This window comes from Equus przewalskii, chromosome 10, assembly GCF_037783145.1.
Source record: "Equus przewalskii isolate Varuska chromosome 10, EquPr2, whole genome shotgun sequence".
Taxonomy (NCBI): domain Eukaryota; kingdom Metazoa; phylum Chordata; class Mammalia; order Perissodactyla; family Equidae; genus Equus; species Equus przewalskii.
In genome coordinates this window covers 17,921,258-17,937,400 of record NC_091840.1, presented here as the reverse complement: position 1 = coordinate 17,937,400, position 16,143 = coordinate 17,921,258, and the positions used below count along the sequence as shown (strand labels likewise).

Sequence of the window (16,143 nt, the reverse complement as noted above, 5' to 3'; positions counted from 1 at the left end):
CTGAACACTGGTTATGAGCTAATAAATTCTCTTTTTTTGTTCTAGCTTATTTGAGTTGGTTTTCCATTTCCTCCAAAGGAAAAAAAAAAAAAGAATTTTAACTGATTCAAATGCAATGAAGTAAATTCAATGAGTTTGATAAAGTGTCTCATGAAAAAGTATGTTTTTATAAGAGATCCCAAGTGGCTATGAACCATATCTCCTATAGGTTGGAAAAGCCATCTTCCAAATATCTCCAATAAAGATAATTACAGGGTTATTTTTTAAAACAGCAATTAATCTTTTTGATCAACAGCTACTAGCAAAACATTCCTTCACAGAATGTATTTAACCAACATCCCTTCCACCAAAGTCTAGGGTTTCCTAGTTAGTGAACTATGACGCTTGTCGTCCTAGTCTGTTACGACTAAAGTGCTCGTTCTTCAAACCTCAAGTCAAAGCTGATTCTTCTTAAATTTGTCTCCCAAATACAAATTTAGAGAGGAAAATAAATCACTTTTTGCCTTGTTTTTGTTTTAACTAAAAGGCTAGTTTCAATATAGTTATCTCAGCTGTTTGGAGTAATGATCTCTAAAGTGGGATATGTGCACCTGAAGGGTTTGCAAGATAATCCAAGTACCAAAACAAACTGAACTTAGAGACAGACCTCCAAATAGATTTTAAAGAATAATGAAGCATCAATTTGCTTTCCATATTAATAAGTAAAATAAAAATGAGAATATATTTTTCATCTTTAGTTCATCCTTTTTCTTTCTTTTTGTATATGTTTTACTATGTATATAAACTATTAATATATCACTTATAAATAAGTGTGTATGTATATTGGGGATACATGAACAAAACAGTCTTTACTTACGGGATTCATGATAAAATGTTTAGAAATTACTAATCTAGAACATGAGATGAATGAAGTCTAGGTCCTAAATTTGCTTTCCAAATGAGATAGTATTTTGCCCCCGGTCACAGTCTGACCAGGCATATGACAAAAACGTACCAAACTTTTTTAGTTTCCCAACTACCCTGGGGTCTCTTTCACCTACAAGCTTCTTCCTTTTATATTCTTCTCTCTCCCCTAACCCTGAGGCCCCTTGCCTAGCCAACACCTACTCATCCTACAATTCTTAGCTTAGACATTACTTTTTCTAGAAGAACTTCCTAGACATCTTCCTCTCCCACTAAACTGATAAAATTAACTTCAAGTGGAAGCACCCGACTATTTTTATTGTCTGTTTACATGTTTGCATTGCATAAAAGATGTAAGTTTGTCAAGGACTGAGAGAGTATCTTGCTCACTTCTATGCTTCCTGGGCTAGCAGAGGGCCCGGCACACAGTGAGTGCTCATCAAACATTTGTTGAATAAATGAACTTACGTATCAATACAAATCTATCTCAACTGCAAAATGAGCGATGCAAAGAACATGTACACAAAGGACATTTCAAGGTTATTGAGGAAGTGATACAATTTAATAAAAATGATCGAATAATTCAAAATTACACAGAACTGACATAGCCTAAGTACTAATAAAAAATCTACAAAATGCTAAGTTAACCTTTTCATTTGTAACTTCTTTACTTGTCAAAGAGGTGGTGCCCTTCAAAAAAGAGTGAGAAAATATGTAGAAGTCATCTGGCTGGCCAACTAAAACAGATGCTGTGAGCAAAAGCCCTCCCTACTGGAATTTAGAAGCATCTGTGTTTTTATGGTGAGCCAAGCAGAGTGTCTCATTTTCTCATAAAAATATAAGTTCCTATAAATAGTAGCTGTTAACACAACACAGTAATGCCAAGGGAAAATTCCATAATTTTTCTAACATTGACCTTGCTTCTAGGAAACAATATTAAAAGTCCAGCCACTACAGCCATGCAACTGTTAAGAAATGAAAATATAGAATTGATGGGCAATTTTATATAAGTTTAATTATCTGAGTTACTAGAACATTTAACTCTCTGAGGGCTGTAAAATTTTTTCATTAATAACTTGAAATGTAAAAAATTATTAACATTACTACTCAAAAGAATAAAAATCTCAAACGGAAACTTTACTGGAAGTAATTATATTATTATTTATTTGAAAGCCTTTAAATGAAGAAAGAGAATTTGCTTCTCTTCGTCAAAAAAATTGGGAGGATTTACCAGGACCCCACTGGCAACATTATACAGTTTCAGAATATAAATAACACACTTTCATCCAAAAGTCTACTTTAAAAATTGGGTTATTTAAGCATATGCATGCTGTTTTGGTAAGGAAAAATAAACAGTGTAGTACCTGACTAGAAGAGCTCATGACCAAATAACTGCCCCCACCCTAACAAGGGCAAGAACCCTCACGAATCCACTGGTTCTCCCTCTGTGGTGCCTCAGGCCGTGGTTACAGCTCTCTAAAGACACGTGAATCCCCCACAGGAACAGGAAGTACGATAGAAAAGATGAACATGCCCGAGAGCCAGTTCAGCCAACAAGTCTCACTCAATTACTTCTTGTCAGATGAATGTGTCTAGTGCTTACTTTATTGAACATTGCAGTTTAATAAAGTAACCACTAGACACATATGGTGATTAAAATTAAAATTAATTAAAATTAAAAATTCAGTTCTTCAGTCACACTAGCCACATTTCAAGAGCCACATGTGGCTAGTAGCTATCAATGCAGAAAGCTGCATGGGATAGTGCTAGTCTAGAACAATGTGAGAAAGGCCATCAGGAATACCTGTCTTCAGGCCTATAGAATCACTCCGTGCTATACACTCCTGTAATAATAATTTCTGTTAAAATGTTGAAGTCATAAAAACAAAACAAAACAAAACAAAAATGTTGAAGTCATGTGGGACTAGAAGTGATGAGGTAGAAATAAGTTAAACTTGCATGTCCTATAGTTATCTTTTTTTTTTTTTTGAGGAAGATTAGTCCTGAGCTAACTACTGCCAGTCCTCCTCTTTTTTGCTGAGGAAGACTGACCCTGAGCTCACATCCGTGCCCATCTTCCTCTACTTTATATGTGGGACGCCTACCCCAGCATGGCGTGCCAAGCAGTGCCATGTCCGCACTGGGGATCCGAACCAGCGAACCCCGGGCCGCCGAGAAGTGGAAAGTGCGAACTTAACCGCTGCGCCACCGGGCCAGCCCTATAGTTATCTCTTAAAAGAATCTGTAAGGACATCTTTCACATTATCTATCTCAGACCATTAACTATTCACATAAATGAACCTCCTGACATCTCTGAAGGCCTTAAAATTCCCTTACAAATTTTTATGGGAAAAGAAAAAAGCATGTTCCTATTTTGTTTTTTTGGGTAAAAAAAAAAAACACACAAAGAAAAATGTAAAAGCCTGACAACATTAAATATTGGCAAAGATGTGATGCAGTTTCTTATAAAGTTAATGTGACCTAGTCAAGAGAAATGAAAACACAGTCACGCTTGTACACAAATGTTCGTAGCAGTTTTATTCATAACAGCCAAAAATTGGAAATAACACAAATATCTACCAAGAGGTGAACAGATAAACAAATTGTGGTATAGCCATACAATGGAATACTACCCAGCAATTAAAAAGAAACTAACTACCGATATACACAACAACATGGGCAAACCTCAAAAACATAATGCTGACTAAAAGAAGCCAAATGCGAAATAAGAATTCATCTTATATTATATAAAATTCGTCTCGTATTTAGAGGAATTTATAGAAGAGGCCAAATTAATCTAGACTAACCAAAAAAAAAAAGGCCAGTGGTTGCCTAGGTGAAATGGACAGCAAAGAAGCATGAAGCAATTTTTTGAGACGACAAAAATGTTCTATATCTTGACTGCTTGTATTTTATTATATATAGGTTATACCTCAATAAAGTTGAGAAATGATGCTGTGATTTTTTAATGGCTGGGCAATCTCTAATAATTCCCATTGCAAATATGGGATAAATGCTGAGACTATAAAATATAGTTCAGGTACAAGGTCAAAATGGGGCCCCAGACTCACGCAACAAAGACCTAGACCTTGGTACATCCCCACTCAGTACGCCGACTGGAAGGAAAGAGAACTACGTCTGCGGGACAGACTCAGTCCACTCCCCAGCCAGTTCTCACCTCGGCTGGAGGAGTAACAGAGAACTAAGAGAATGGTCAGATCTGCCTCTAAAAGGCCAGTCCACGCTTGCTGACTCTATTGGCCTTCTAGTCCTGGGTACAGGACGTGAAAAAGGAAGGATAAAACTTACAACTCCTTCTGGCACAAAAGTCCCATACGGACCAATAGACTGGCAATTCTTCCTCCTAAGAAGAGTAAGTAAGGGTTTTTTTCCCCTGTAATAATTCTTCTCTTAGGAGTCAAGACAGTTTGAGCTAAAGTTCTACCCGCCCTATGGGCAGGGATGGAAACATGAGGAAATAGGAAGAAATGCACATCCACCCATACATATACAACAATGAAACAACCCTCATTTACTTGATACTCAATAAATCTTAGTTATTATCACTATCATAAAGTCAATAAAGAATTATTTGTAATAGCCAAAAAACACCCCAAAACCCAGACAACCGAAACCTAAATAAATGCCATAAATAGAAGCATAGATAAAAGAATCACAACTACGCAGCCATTTAAAAGGTCAAGGCACCTCTGTATGTCCTGACAAGGGGAAACATCCACAATCAAAGTTACAAAATAGTATGTAGAGTAAGTTTTTTTTTCTGAGGAAGATTTGCCCTGAGCTAACATCTGTTGCCAATCTTCCTCTATTTCGTATGTGAGCCACTGTCATAGTATGGCCACTGATAAGACGAGTGGTGTAGGTCTGTACCTGGGAACCGAACCCGGGACGCTGAAGTGGAGCGAGCTGAACTTAACTATTAGACCCCCAGGGCTGGCCCCTAGAGTAAGTTTTCTGTATTAAAAAGACGCACATTAGGGGCTGGCCCCGTGGCCAAGTGGTTAAGTTCGCGCGCTCCGCTGCAGGCGGCCCAGTGTTTCGTTGGTTCGAATCCTGGGCGCAGACATGGCACTGCTCGTCAGACCACGCTGAGGCAGCGTCCCACATGCCACAACTAGAAGGACCCACAATGAAGAAGATACAACTATGTACTGGGGGGCTTTGGGGAGAAAAAGGAAAAAAATAAAATAAAATCTTTAAAAAAAAAAAAATGTCTTTAAAAAGATGCACATTAAATTGCCAACAGTAATTATCACTGAGGCAAAACAATAAGGTGTAAGGGAAACATTTTCACTTTGCACAATTCTGAATTTTGGAACTGTTTTTGAAATAAATAATCCGTGTTTTACGGAAATAATTTTAAATACAGAAAAGTTTACGTACAAAGTTGTTCTCTACAGCATTATTTTAACAGTGATGAAGTAGCAGCAACTTCAAAGTCCTATTTCAAAGTAATGGTTACGTAAACTATAACAAATTCACCATATTACATAGCTTCAAAATCCTCAGAATACATTAAGGAAAGGGCTCATATCACAGGATTTTATAGATATATAAATTTTACTTTACAGCTTGATTTTTTTTTAAGTATAACAAACAAAATAAATGGAAACACCAAAATGTAAAAAACAATTGTGACTGGATAATTGGACTACGGGTGATTCAATTTCTTTTCTGCATTTTCCAATTTTAGAAGTATGGATAAGTGTTATTTCACTAACCAAATTAAAATTTCTGTATTAAAGTTAATTGACAGTATATTTCATTTCAGACCTCTCTTTGCTTCTGTACAGACAGTGATGACCACACACATTAAGAAAATAACTCGGACATGTTTAACAAGAGTATTGTCATTATTCATGAAACACAAGACAAATGGTTTCATCATTTGTGTGTATCTTTCCTTCATAATCAAATCACATTGGTTAAATCCAATTTTCTTTGTTAACAGTGTGACAAGGATTTTTGTAAATAAACCCAGTAAGAAGATATGAAATGTGGTCTGAAGCATAGAACAATTTGACAAATATACAAAGAGTTAAAGATTTATTTATACTGGGCAGGTTAACCAATGACTCAGGTCAAAATGAGCACTAAATCATAAGCCAGTTAACCAAGTCCTTGGCTCAATGAATAAATAATTTCCTCTCTAAGACTCCATTAATTTGGGAAAGTTCATAAATGACAAAATAAATTACTTTAAAATTTGGAGAAGTGCCTGAAACAACATCTAGCACATAATAGGCACTCAATAAATATTTGTTGAATTAAAAAAAATTTGGAGAGACATATCTAGAAAGTTGAAGAAAATGCCTGTCTTAGCAGAGAAACCAAAAACTTTGCTATAAATAGGAAATATAAATAGGAACTAGACAACAGATTCCATTTAAAACAGAAACAAATTTTTTTTTTTAGGAAGATTAGCCCTGAGCTAACATCTGCTGCCAATCCTCTTTTTTGTTTGTTTTTTTTTGCTGAGGAAGACTGGTCCTGAGCTAACATCCGTGCCCATCTTCCTCTTCTTTATATGTGGGATGCCTACCACACCATGGCTTGCCAAGTGGTGCCAAGTGGTGCCATGTCCGCACCCAGGATCCAAACCGGCAAACCCCATGCCGCCAGAGCTGAACGTGCACACTTAACTGCTGTGCCACTTGGGCTGGCCCCAAAATTTCTTAAGTACTAGAAAAAAGTTCAGCGCAAATATGTAAGACCCATATGAAGAAAACCAAAGGAAGTACATAAAAGAATATCCAAATAAATGTAGAAATAAATGATGTCATTGCATGCAATGACTCAATATTGTAAGGATATCATGAACTCCAAATTAACCTATAAACTTAATGTAATTACAAGCAAAATCCCAATGGGTCTTTTGTACATTCAATCTAAACTACAACTGGCAAAGTAAATGTTGCAGGAGAAATGGAAGGGAAATTTTTTAATTTGTGGAAGTGGCCAAGAAAAATTTCAGGAAGAATGAGGGGCACTGGCCTTATTAGACACTAAACATGCCATATGCAGTAACTAAAACAATGTGGAATTGGTATAGAACAGACAAATAGTTCAACGGAGTAGAACAAATAACCCAGAAACAGAACCAGATACACATGAGAACCCAACACATGAGATTTAGAATCAGTGAGGGAAAGCTGAACTCTCAACAGCTGGTGCGGAGACAACTCACTACCCACTTGCTACTTGGGGGTAGTGTTAATAACAACAGCTAAGATGTTTGGAGAGCCAGGTGCCAGGCACGGATTCAAGAGTTTCACATACCTGCAAGCACCCAAGCCCACAGTTCTCTTTCCTATTGCCAAAATTTAAATCACATGATTTGCCTCACTCGAGCTCACATTTTTGTTTCTCATAACACAAGAAAATTACTTCTCTCTAAATGATTTTTTAAGTGCAACTCATTCTGAATACCATATACTTAGAATAAAAAAGCTAATCTTAAGGTGAATAAACTGAAGATTGCGTGTTTTTATCCTATAGCTACCTGCAATTTGATTCAAGCACATAAAGTGGTTTCATTTCATCACATTCGAGGATCACACTGTCCTGTTCCTCCAGAACAGAACCTTACCGAAGCATCCTAAGGCACAGGTCTCAAATGTGTAGAGGCAGGGTCCCTCACCTGCAGGGCTGATGCCAACCCCTCATGCAGCCTTTGTTTTTTGCATCTTGGGTCCACGCCTTTCATAGTGACTTAAACAGCAGAAAGTCCTTGACTCTACTCTTACCTCAAATTATCAACCATTTCTCTCGTCACTTCACAACCAAACTTCTCAAGTCTCCCTCCTTGTCGCATGTTTCCTCATCCTATGGCAATCTTCAGCCATCCTTTGAAGTCCTCTCCAGCAACCACTTTACTGCAATTGCTCTTCCGAGTCACAATGACTTTCTAATTGCCAAATTCAGTGGTGTCTCCTCTCCTCAGTATTCACTCTTTTGTTTCTCTTGCTGTCCTCCTCATCTCTGTTATTACCATCATGATCCTTTCAACTCAAAGTCACTCAAATTCACAATGTCAGGGTCATTCTTTCCTCTACCACTTAACACCCCCTAGACACACAATTGTGGGCCAAGACATATTAATTCTACTTCTGCACTGTCACTTGCATTTGATCCCTCCCTTCCATCCTCACAACCGCTAATCTAGTTCAGCCCCTATCACCTCTCTCCTAAAAAAACTGCAATAGGGGCAGGCCCGGTGGCACAGCGGTTAAGTTCACACGTTGTGCTTCGGCAGCCTGGGGGTCGCCAGTTCGGACCCCGGGTGTGGACATGGCACTGCTTGGCAACCCATGCTGTGGTAGGCGTCCCACATATAAAGTGGAGGAAGATGGGCACGGATGTTAGCTCAGGGCCAGTCTTCCTCAGTAAAAAGAGGAGAATTGGCAGCAGACGTTAGCTCAGGTCTAATCTTCCTCAAAAAAAAAAAAAAAGCTGCAATAACTGAATTGGTTTCCCTGATTCTAATTTCTCTTCTCCAATTCAGTCTTCCCTCTGCCAACAAACATGACCTAAAACCAAAAAGGTGATTCCTAAATAACAAAGCCCAAATTCTTTAGCATGATATTTATAACCACTTATGCAAGATCTATCCTTGTTCTTCCAGATCCACCTCAGTGCCCCACCTCAACTTCATGTACTTCACACTTCAAACTCCATGCCTTTGTTCACACTATTCCTTCTGCCTGATTTCCCTATTCCAAACCACTTCCACTCAGGGAAATGCTACCCATCTTGCAAAGCCAAGTTTATGAAACTTCCTGGTTCCCAGTAAGACTGAATATCTCCTTTATTTGTGCTTCTGCAACAGTCTTAGCGCTACTTATCACCAGCTGCCTTACACTACTTAGTTGAGTATGATTTTAAGCTGTGACATTCCTGTGCCATCCAATAAATATGCAATACGTTAGTTGAACTTTTTATTAGCATTTTTTCAGAAACACTTCTGCTATGGTCTGAATGTCTGTGTCTTCCCAAAATTCATGTTGAAAACCTAACGCCCACGGTGATGGTATTAGGAGGTGAGGCCTTTGGGAGGTGATTAGGTCACGAGGGCAGAGCTCTCAAGAATGGAGTTAGTGCCCTAATAAAAGAGGCCCCAGAAAGTTAGCTCACCCGTTCTGCCATGTGAGGACACAACAAGAAGTCTGTGACCCACAAGAGGGCCCTCACTCAACCATGCTGGCACCCTGATCTCCGACTTCCAGTGTCCAAAACAGTGAGAAATAAATTTCTGTTGTTTATAAGCTCCGTGATCTGCAGCCTTTTGTTATAGCAGCCCAAACAGACTAAGACAACTTCATAAAAAGTAAAATCCATCATTTTAAACTGTACACTTCAGTGGCTTTTAGTATATTCACTATATTGTGCCATCATCACCACTATCTAATTCCAGAACATTTCCAACACTCCACAAAGAAACCCTGTACCTATTAGCAGTTAGCCCCAATTCTCCCCTCCCCTCACCTCCTGGCAACCACTGCCTGTATGTCAACTCTGTCTCTAGGGACTGCCTATTGTGGACATTGCGTATAAACAAAATCATACAATCTGATCTTTGTCACTGGCTTCTTTCACTCAGCATAATCATCTATGTTGTAGCATATGACAGTACAGTAGTCCCCACTTATCTGTGGGGGACACATTCTAAGATCTCCAGCGGACACTTGAAATCACAGAAAGTATCTAACCCTACATATACTATGTTTTTTCCTACGCATACATATTTGAGGTGCGACAGCAAAACTAGCATGAATTTCTGTTTCCTTCTTCACAATTTCATAGAAAATTCATTCTTACGGTAGATCTTAACAATCTCAGCATTTGACTTTTTTCTTTCTTTGTTCATTTGAGAAATTTCACCTTTTTTCACTTAATGGAAGCACTTTACAGCTTCTCTTTGGCGTACCTGAATTGCCAGCATCACTACCTTTGCACTTTGGGGCCATTATTAAGTAAAACAAAGGTTACTTGAACATGAGCTCTGCGATGTCAGGAAAGTCAATCTGAAGGCTACTAAGTGACTGATGAGCAGTTAGCTATAGAGCATGGATACACTGAACAAAGGGATGATTCACTTCCCAGGCGGACGGAGCATGACAGCACGAGATTTAATCACGCTACTCTGAACAGTGTGCAATTTAAAACTTATGAATTATTTCTGGAATTTTCCATTTAATATTTTCAGACCATAGTTAACCACAGGTAAGTAAAACCACGGAAAGCAAAATTGCAGATAAAGGGGACTACTGTATTTCATTCCTTTTTATGCCTGGATCATATTCCATTGTACGGATAAACCACATCTGTTTATCTATCCATCAGCTGATGGACACTGGGTTATTTCCACTTTTTGACTACTATGAATAATGGTGCTATGAACATCCATGTATAAATTTACGTATGAACATATACTTTCAACTCTCTTGGTTACATAGCTAGGAGTAGAATTGCTGGGTCATTCTCTATTTAACTTCTTGAAGAACTGCCAAACTACTTTCCACAATGGCTGCACCATTTCTCATTCCCACAAGCAGTTGTTTGAGGGTTCCAACTTCTCTACATTTTTTTTTTAACACTTTTTTTTTAACCTGAGCCATCCTAATGGGTATGAAGCAGTATCTCATTGTGGTTTTGATATGCATTTCCCTAATGACTATGATGTTCAGCATCTTTTCATGTGTTTATTGGTCATTCACACATTTTTCTGGAGAGATGTTTAGTCAAATCCTTTGCCCATTTTTAAATCAGGTTGTCTTTTTTATTGTTGAGCTATAAGGGTTTTTTATATATTCTGGATACTAGACACCTATCAGATACATGATTTGCAAATATTTTCTCCCATTCTTTGGGTGATCTTTTCAGTTTCTTTCTTTTTTTTTTTTAAAGATTGGCACCTGAGCTAACAATTGCTACCAATCATTCTTTTCTTCTTCTTCTTCTTCTCCCCAAAGCACCCCAGTACATGGCTGTATATTCTAGTTCTGAGTGCCTCTGGTTGTGCTATGTGGGATGCCACCTCAGCATGGCCTGATGAGTGGTGCCATGTCCGCAGGCCGGCCCCTCAGTTTCTTGATAGTGTCCTTTGATGCAAGAAAGTTTTAAATCTTGATCAAGTCCAATTTACCTATTTTTTCATTGACCATGCTTTTTGCGTCGTATCTAAAAAATTCACTGTTTAATCCAAGGTCATCAAGATTTTCACCTACGTTTCTTTCCAAGAATTTTATAGATTTAGATCTTTGATCGATTCTGAGTTAATTTTTGTATGTGGTATGAGGTTGAGGTCCAAGTTCATCCAGGTGTCCCAGCATCATTTGTTAAAAAGACTATCGTTTCCCCATTGCATGGTCTTGGCACACTTGTTGAAAATCCGTTGATCATATATGTATGGGTTTATTTCTGGACTCTCAATTCTATTCCATTGGTTTATATGACTATGCTTATGCCACTGCCACATCATCTTGATAACTGTAGCTTTGTAGTAAGTTTTGAAATCAGGGAGTGTGTCCTCCAACTTTGTTGTTCTTTTTCAAGACTGTTGTGGCTAAAATGGCTTTGAAACTCCATATGAATTTTAGGACCAGCTCATCCACTTTTGGAAAAAAAAGCAGTTAGAATTTTGATAGACATTACATTGATTTTATAGATCAATTTGGGAGTATTACTATATTAACAATATTAAGTCTTCCAATCCATGAATACAAGATATCTTTCCACTTACTTAGATCTTTAATTCCTTTCAACATGTTTTGTGGTTTTTAGTGTACAAGTCTTGCACTTCTTTGTTTAAATTTATTCATAAGTATTTTATTCTTTCTGATGCTAGTATAAATGGAATTGTTTTCTCTCTTTTTTTTAAGATTTTAGTTTTCCTTTTTCTCCCAAAGCCCCCCGGTACATAGTTGTGTACTTTTAGTTGTGGGTCCTTCTAGTTGTGGCATGTGGGATGCCGCCTCAGCATGGCTTGATGAGCAGTGCCATGTCCGTGCCCAGGATACGAACTGGCGGAACTCTGGGCCGACCAAGCAGAGTGCGAAGTTTACCACTCGACCACAGGGCTGGCCCCTGGAATTGTTTTCTTAATTTCGTTTTCAGATTGTTTATTGCTAGTGTAGAAATGCAACTAATTTTTGTATATTGATCTTGTATCTTACAACTTTGCTGAATTCATTTAATAGCTCTAACAGGTTTGTGTTTTTTTTTTTGGTAAATTCTTTAGGGTTTTCTATATATAAGATCATGTCATCTGCAAATAGAGATAACTTTCTTTCTTTCTTTCCAATCTGACTACCTTTTTTTTTTCTTGCTTAACTGCCCTAGCTAGAACCTCCAATATCTTGTTGAATAGAAGCGGAAAGAGCAGACATCCTTACCTTGTTTCTGATTTTAATGGGGAAAGCTTTCAGTGTTCACCAGTAAGTATATTGTTAGCTGTGAGTTTTCCTGTTATTTGAGTCTTGTTTGTTAAACTGGATTTTCAGAGTGCCAACTCATAAGATTGCTCTGAGAATCTAACAAGAAAAGCTCTGTGAATGTGTTTTCAAAACTGTAAAATACCATTCAGTTTAAGATACTCTTATTCAGTAACTTAGTGCTCTTACTCTGAAAAGTTTACTCCAAACGTTGTCAAAGATGTTTGTGAAGCTGTTTTTTTAAATTCCCAACGTCATGATGAAAGTTTAGCACCTATGTTCTTTTGAAGGGTGAAGAAGAAAAGAAGCATCTTTGGAAAAGAAATGGAAACAAAGATCCAAGGCCTACAGCCTCTCCCTAGTCCCAACCCCTAAGTCTTGTACCTATGTACTCTACCCTTAGCAAGACACAGGGCATTCAGGAAAGCAGAAAGTAGACGCAAGACAGGCAAGAAGCAAGAGGCAGCATGGTACAGAGGAAGAACACAAGATTTAGTAGAAAAAGTTAGCTGTGATCCCAGTTGTTCAGAAGCAAATGGAAAAAAATTGAGACACCTGAAAACATAAGAAGGACTAATAAACTTCACATCTTCACAGCTGCAAAACCTGTTGACTTACATCCCTGAGTCCACACTATACTTATCTAAATTGTTGATGTGACTCTCAGTCACTATAATTAAACATATGCTAATATTCATGATGTAAGTGCTTGTAATATTGAGAGGTTTCTCATTTTATAAATTCAGCTTGATAATAAATATAAGCACAATATAATTGTATTTATATCTTTGTTATTTAAAAATAATTATTTACAAATAATTGAGTAAAAACTTGGCTGTTAGAAGGCCAAAAGGAATTACTAGCCTACTTCTGGTTCAATGGAACAAATATTTAATGAATATCTTCAATGTCCCAGGGACTGTGCTCCATGCAGGAGATGCGCAGTTAACAATGAAGCAGCGACTAATTTTTATACTTTTTGAATACTTAATAAGAATAAAATATATATAAAATATATGTAAGATATAAAACACCATGTACCTACCACCGAGTTTAAGAAAAAGAACATTACCATTTCCTTAAATCAACTTTTTATTGAAAAAAACATACATACAGAAAAGTACGTACACTGTGTTTGGTTCAATGAATTTCTATAAAGTGAACACACCCAGAGTAATCAACACCCAGTTAAGAAGAAGATGACCAGCATCTCATACTGCCCCCTCCTAGTCACTAGCCCTTCACCCCCAACCACAAATATCCACTATCTATCTTGTTTCTATCACCAGAGATAGAAATCATAGACAGAGTAGTTTCACCTGTTTTTGAAAACTTTATAAATGGAATCATACAGCATGTGTTACTTTGTATCTGACTTCTACCCCTCAATATCATGATTGAGACTCATTCATGTTGTTGCATGTAGCACTAGTTCATTCATTTTCATTGCTTTTTATAGTATATAATTATATAAATATACCATTATTTATTCGAGTTGCTTCCAGTTTTTAATTATGAATACTGTTGCTATTACCATGTTTGCACATGTCTTTTGAATAATATATGTATGCATTTCTATTGCATATATTCCCCCCCCACCCAACCCCTCAGCATCCAGCAGAAGTGCAGGGTCATAGGCATACACACATATGTTCAGCTTTAGGGAATTTTGCCTAAGGTGTACAATGTGGTGTTTTGATGTGATTATACTTTGTGCAATGATTACCACAATCAAGCTGATTAACATATCCATCACTAACATCATAGTTACCATTTTCTGTGTGTGTGGTGAGCACACTTGAAATCTACTCTTTTGGCAAATTTCAAGTATTCGATATCTTATTATTAACTATAGTTACCATCTATCTAGCATTTTCAACTGTTTCTATGGAAAGGTCAGTCAGGGTACCAAATCCACTATACCTGCAAGAGATGACTAAGCTTTCCTAAATGTTTGAAAACTGGATATAGGTGAAGGTATTAAAGGGAAGAACAGAACACTGAAATCTAGAAATAACAAGGTTGAGTATACATTTGGAAAGAAATCTGGAAAAAACATCTTCAACAACGTGTAAAGAACTAAATTAGAGAACTCAAAATACTAAAGTCAATGGTTCTCAACTTTTCAACGCCAGAATCACCTGGTGAACGTGTTAAAAGTGATTGCAGCCACAAACTAGCCTCCCCACCCCACCCCGCTGTGTTTCTACTTTAATCATTGGGGGTAATTTGCATTTCTGAGAATTTGCATATCTAACAAGTTCTCAGGTGATGCTGATGAGCTGGTCTGCAGATTCCACTTTGAGAATCACCATACTAAGGAGAAACAAACTTCATAAAAACAGAAATACTGACACGTTCCTTTCCTTCTACAATAGAAGAGAAAAAAATGTGGAAAAGAAGCTTCAATAATGCTCTTAGTCCACTTTATCACTTAATTTGGTAAATATAATTAAGTTTATTTTGATGCTTGATAAGTAGTAAATTGATTGGAATATATATATATTTCAATATATATACACAAAAAAACAGTTATCAGACTCAGTATCTGCAGGTGGAGAAAAAGGACTTGTATTGGAGTCCAGCAAGTTGTTTAGTTAGATCTATGCTATATTATCAATGATCTGGATAACAGAACAACGAGTATTCAGTAGCTTGGCAGAGAATATAACATTAAAATTCAAACTATAGATATTTTCCAAAATGATAATTTATTAAGGTATTCAGAGACAAATGTTCATTCATTCATTCAACAATCATTTACTGAATACCTCCAATGCCAGGCTCTGTTCTAAGCAGCGGGAACGAAGTCTGCTATCATTTCACAAAATTTTGTCAATATTATTCTTTAAGAGAAAACTAACTAGGATAACTAAATTTTTTTAATCCCCCACATAGATGTCTTTGGAAGACCCAGAATTAGTGATAATTGCTATTTTTATTACTTGTCAAACCAAGTAAGAAGATGTTTGTTCACATGCATGTAACACTAAAAACACTTTACAATTTTAAAAAATTCACCAATGAAACCCTACAATACTCTTTGTATTTAGTGATTTTAAAAATAAGTGAATGTTGGATTTCAAAAATGACAACTTATTTCTTACTTTAATAATTTTCCCATTTTCTCCATTACCAAAGATCTATATGGCTAGCACAAAATACATCAAAACTTTAGCACTTCATCCTAAATTTAGCAAAGCACCAAAACACCCTGCATTACTCATACACAGCTGATGCTTATTCATTTGGTTTCAAATCTAGAGAGCACAAAGTTGTGATAAGTATTAGCACTTTTTGGCTTAATTTCAAAAAAAGGAGAAGAAAATCAGCTTCCCAGAGTAATTCAGCTAAATTTTATTGAAATGATCTTTGTATCTGCCCTTGTAAAATATACAGAAAAAATATAGGTCAAAATCAACAGCGATAGATAAAGATAAATTTAAATTTAAAGATAACTTTTTTAAAGGAGGAGGGATTAAGTTCTTCCTAAAATGTATATGGAAAAGGGCCAAGAAATGCAAAATGAAGAAAAATAAGGAGGAGGCTTACCCTACCGGATAGCAAGAATAATTTTACAGCTACAGTAATTAAAACAGTGGTAGTCGTGCACATACAGACAAACAGAATAACGAAACAGAAGAGAGTCCAGACTCAGACTGGATATCAAACAGAGATGGCATTACAAATCAGTGAGAAAAAATGATGAACTCAATAAATGATATTGGGACAACTGGCTATACATATGAAAAAGATAAAATTAACTTCCTAAATCACACCAAACACA

The 16,143-nt window shown here is 36.9% G+C and overlaps 1 protein-coding gene across 1 annotated transcript in view; it reads right to left on the bottom strand.

Annotated features, from left to right (window-relative positions):
- NSF (N-ethylmaleimide sensitive factor, vesicle fusing ATPase) overlaps positions 1-16,143 on the bottom strand; it is a 142,469-nt gene that overhangs the window by 118,056 nt on the left and 8,270 nt on the right. The gene's annotated exons all lie outside the window — the stretch shown is intronic.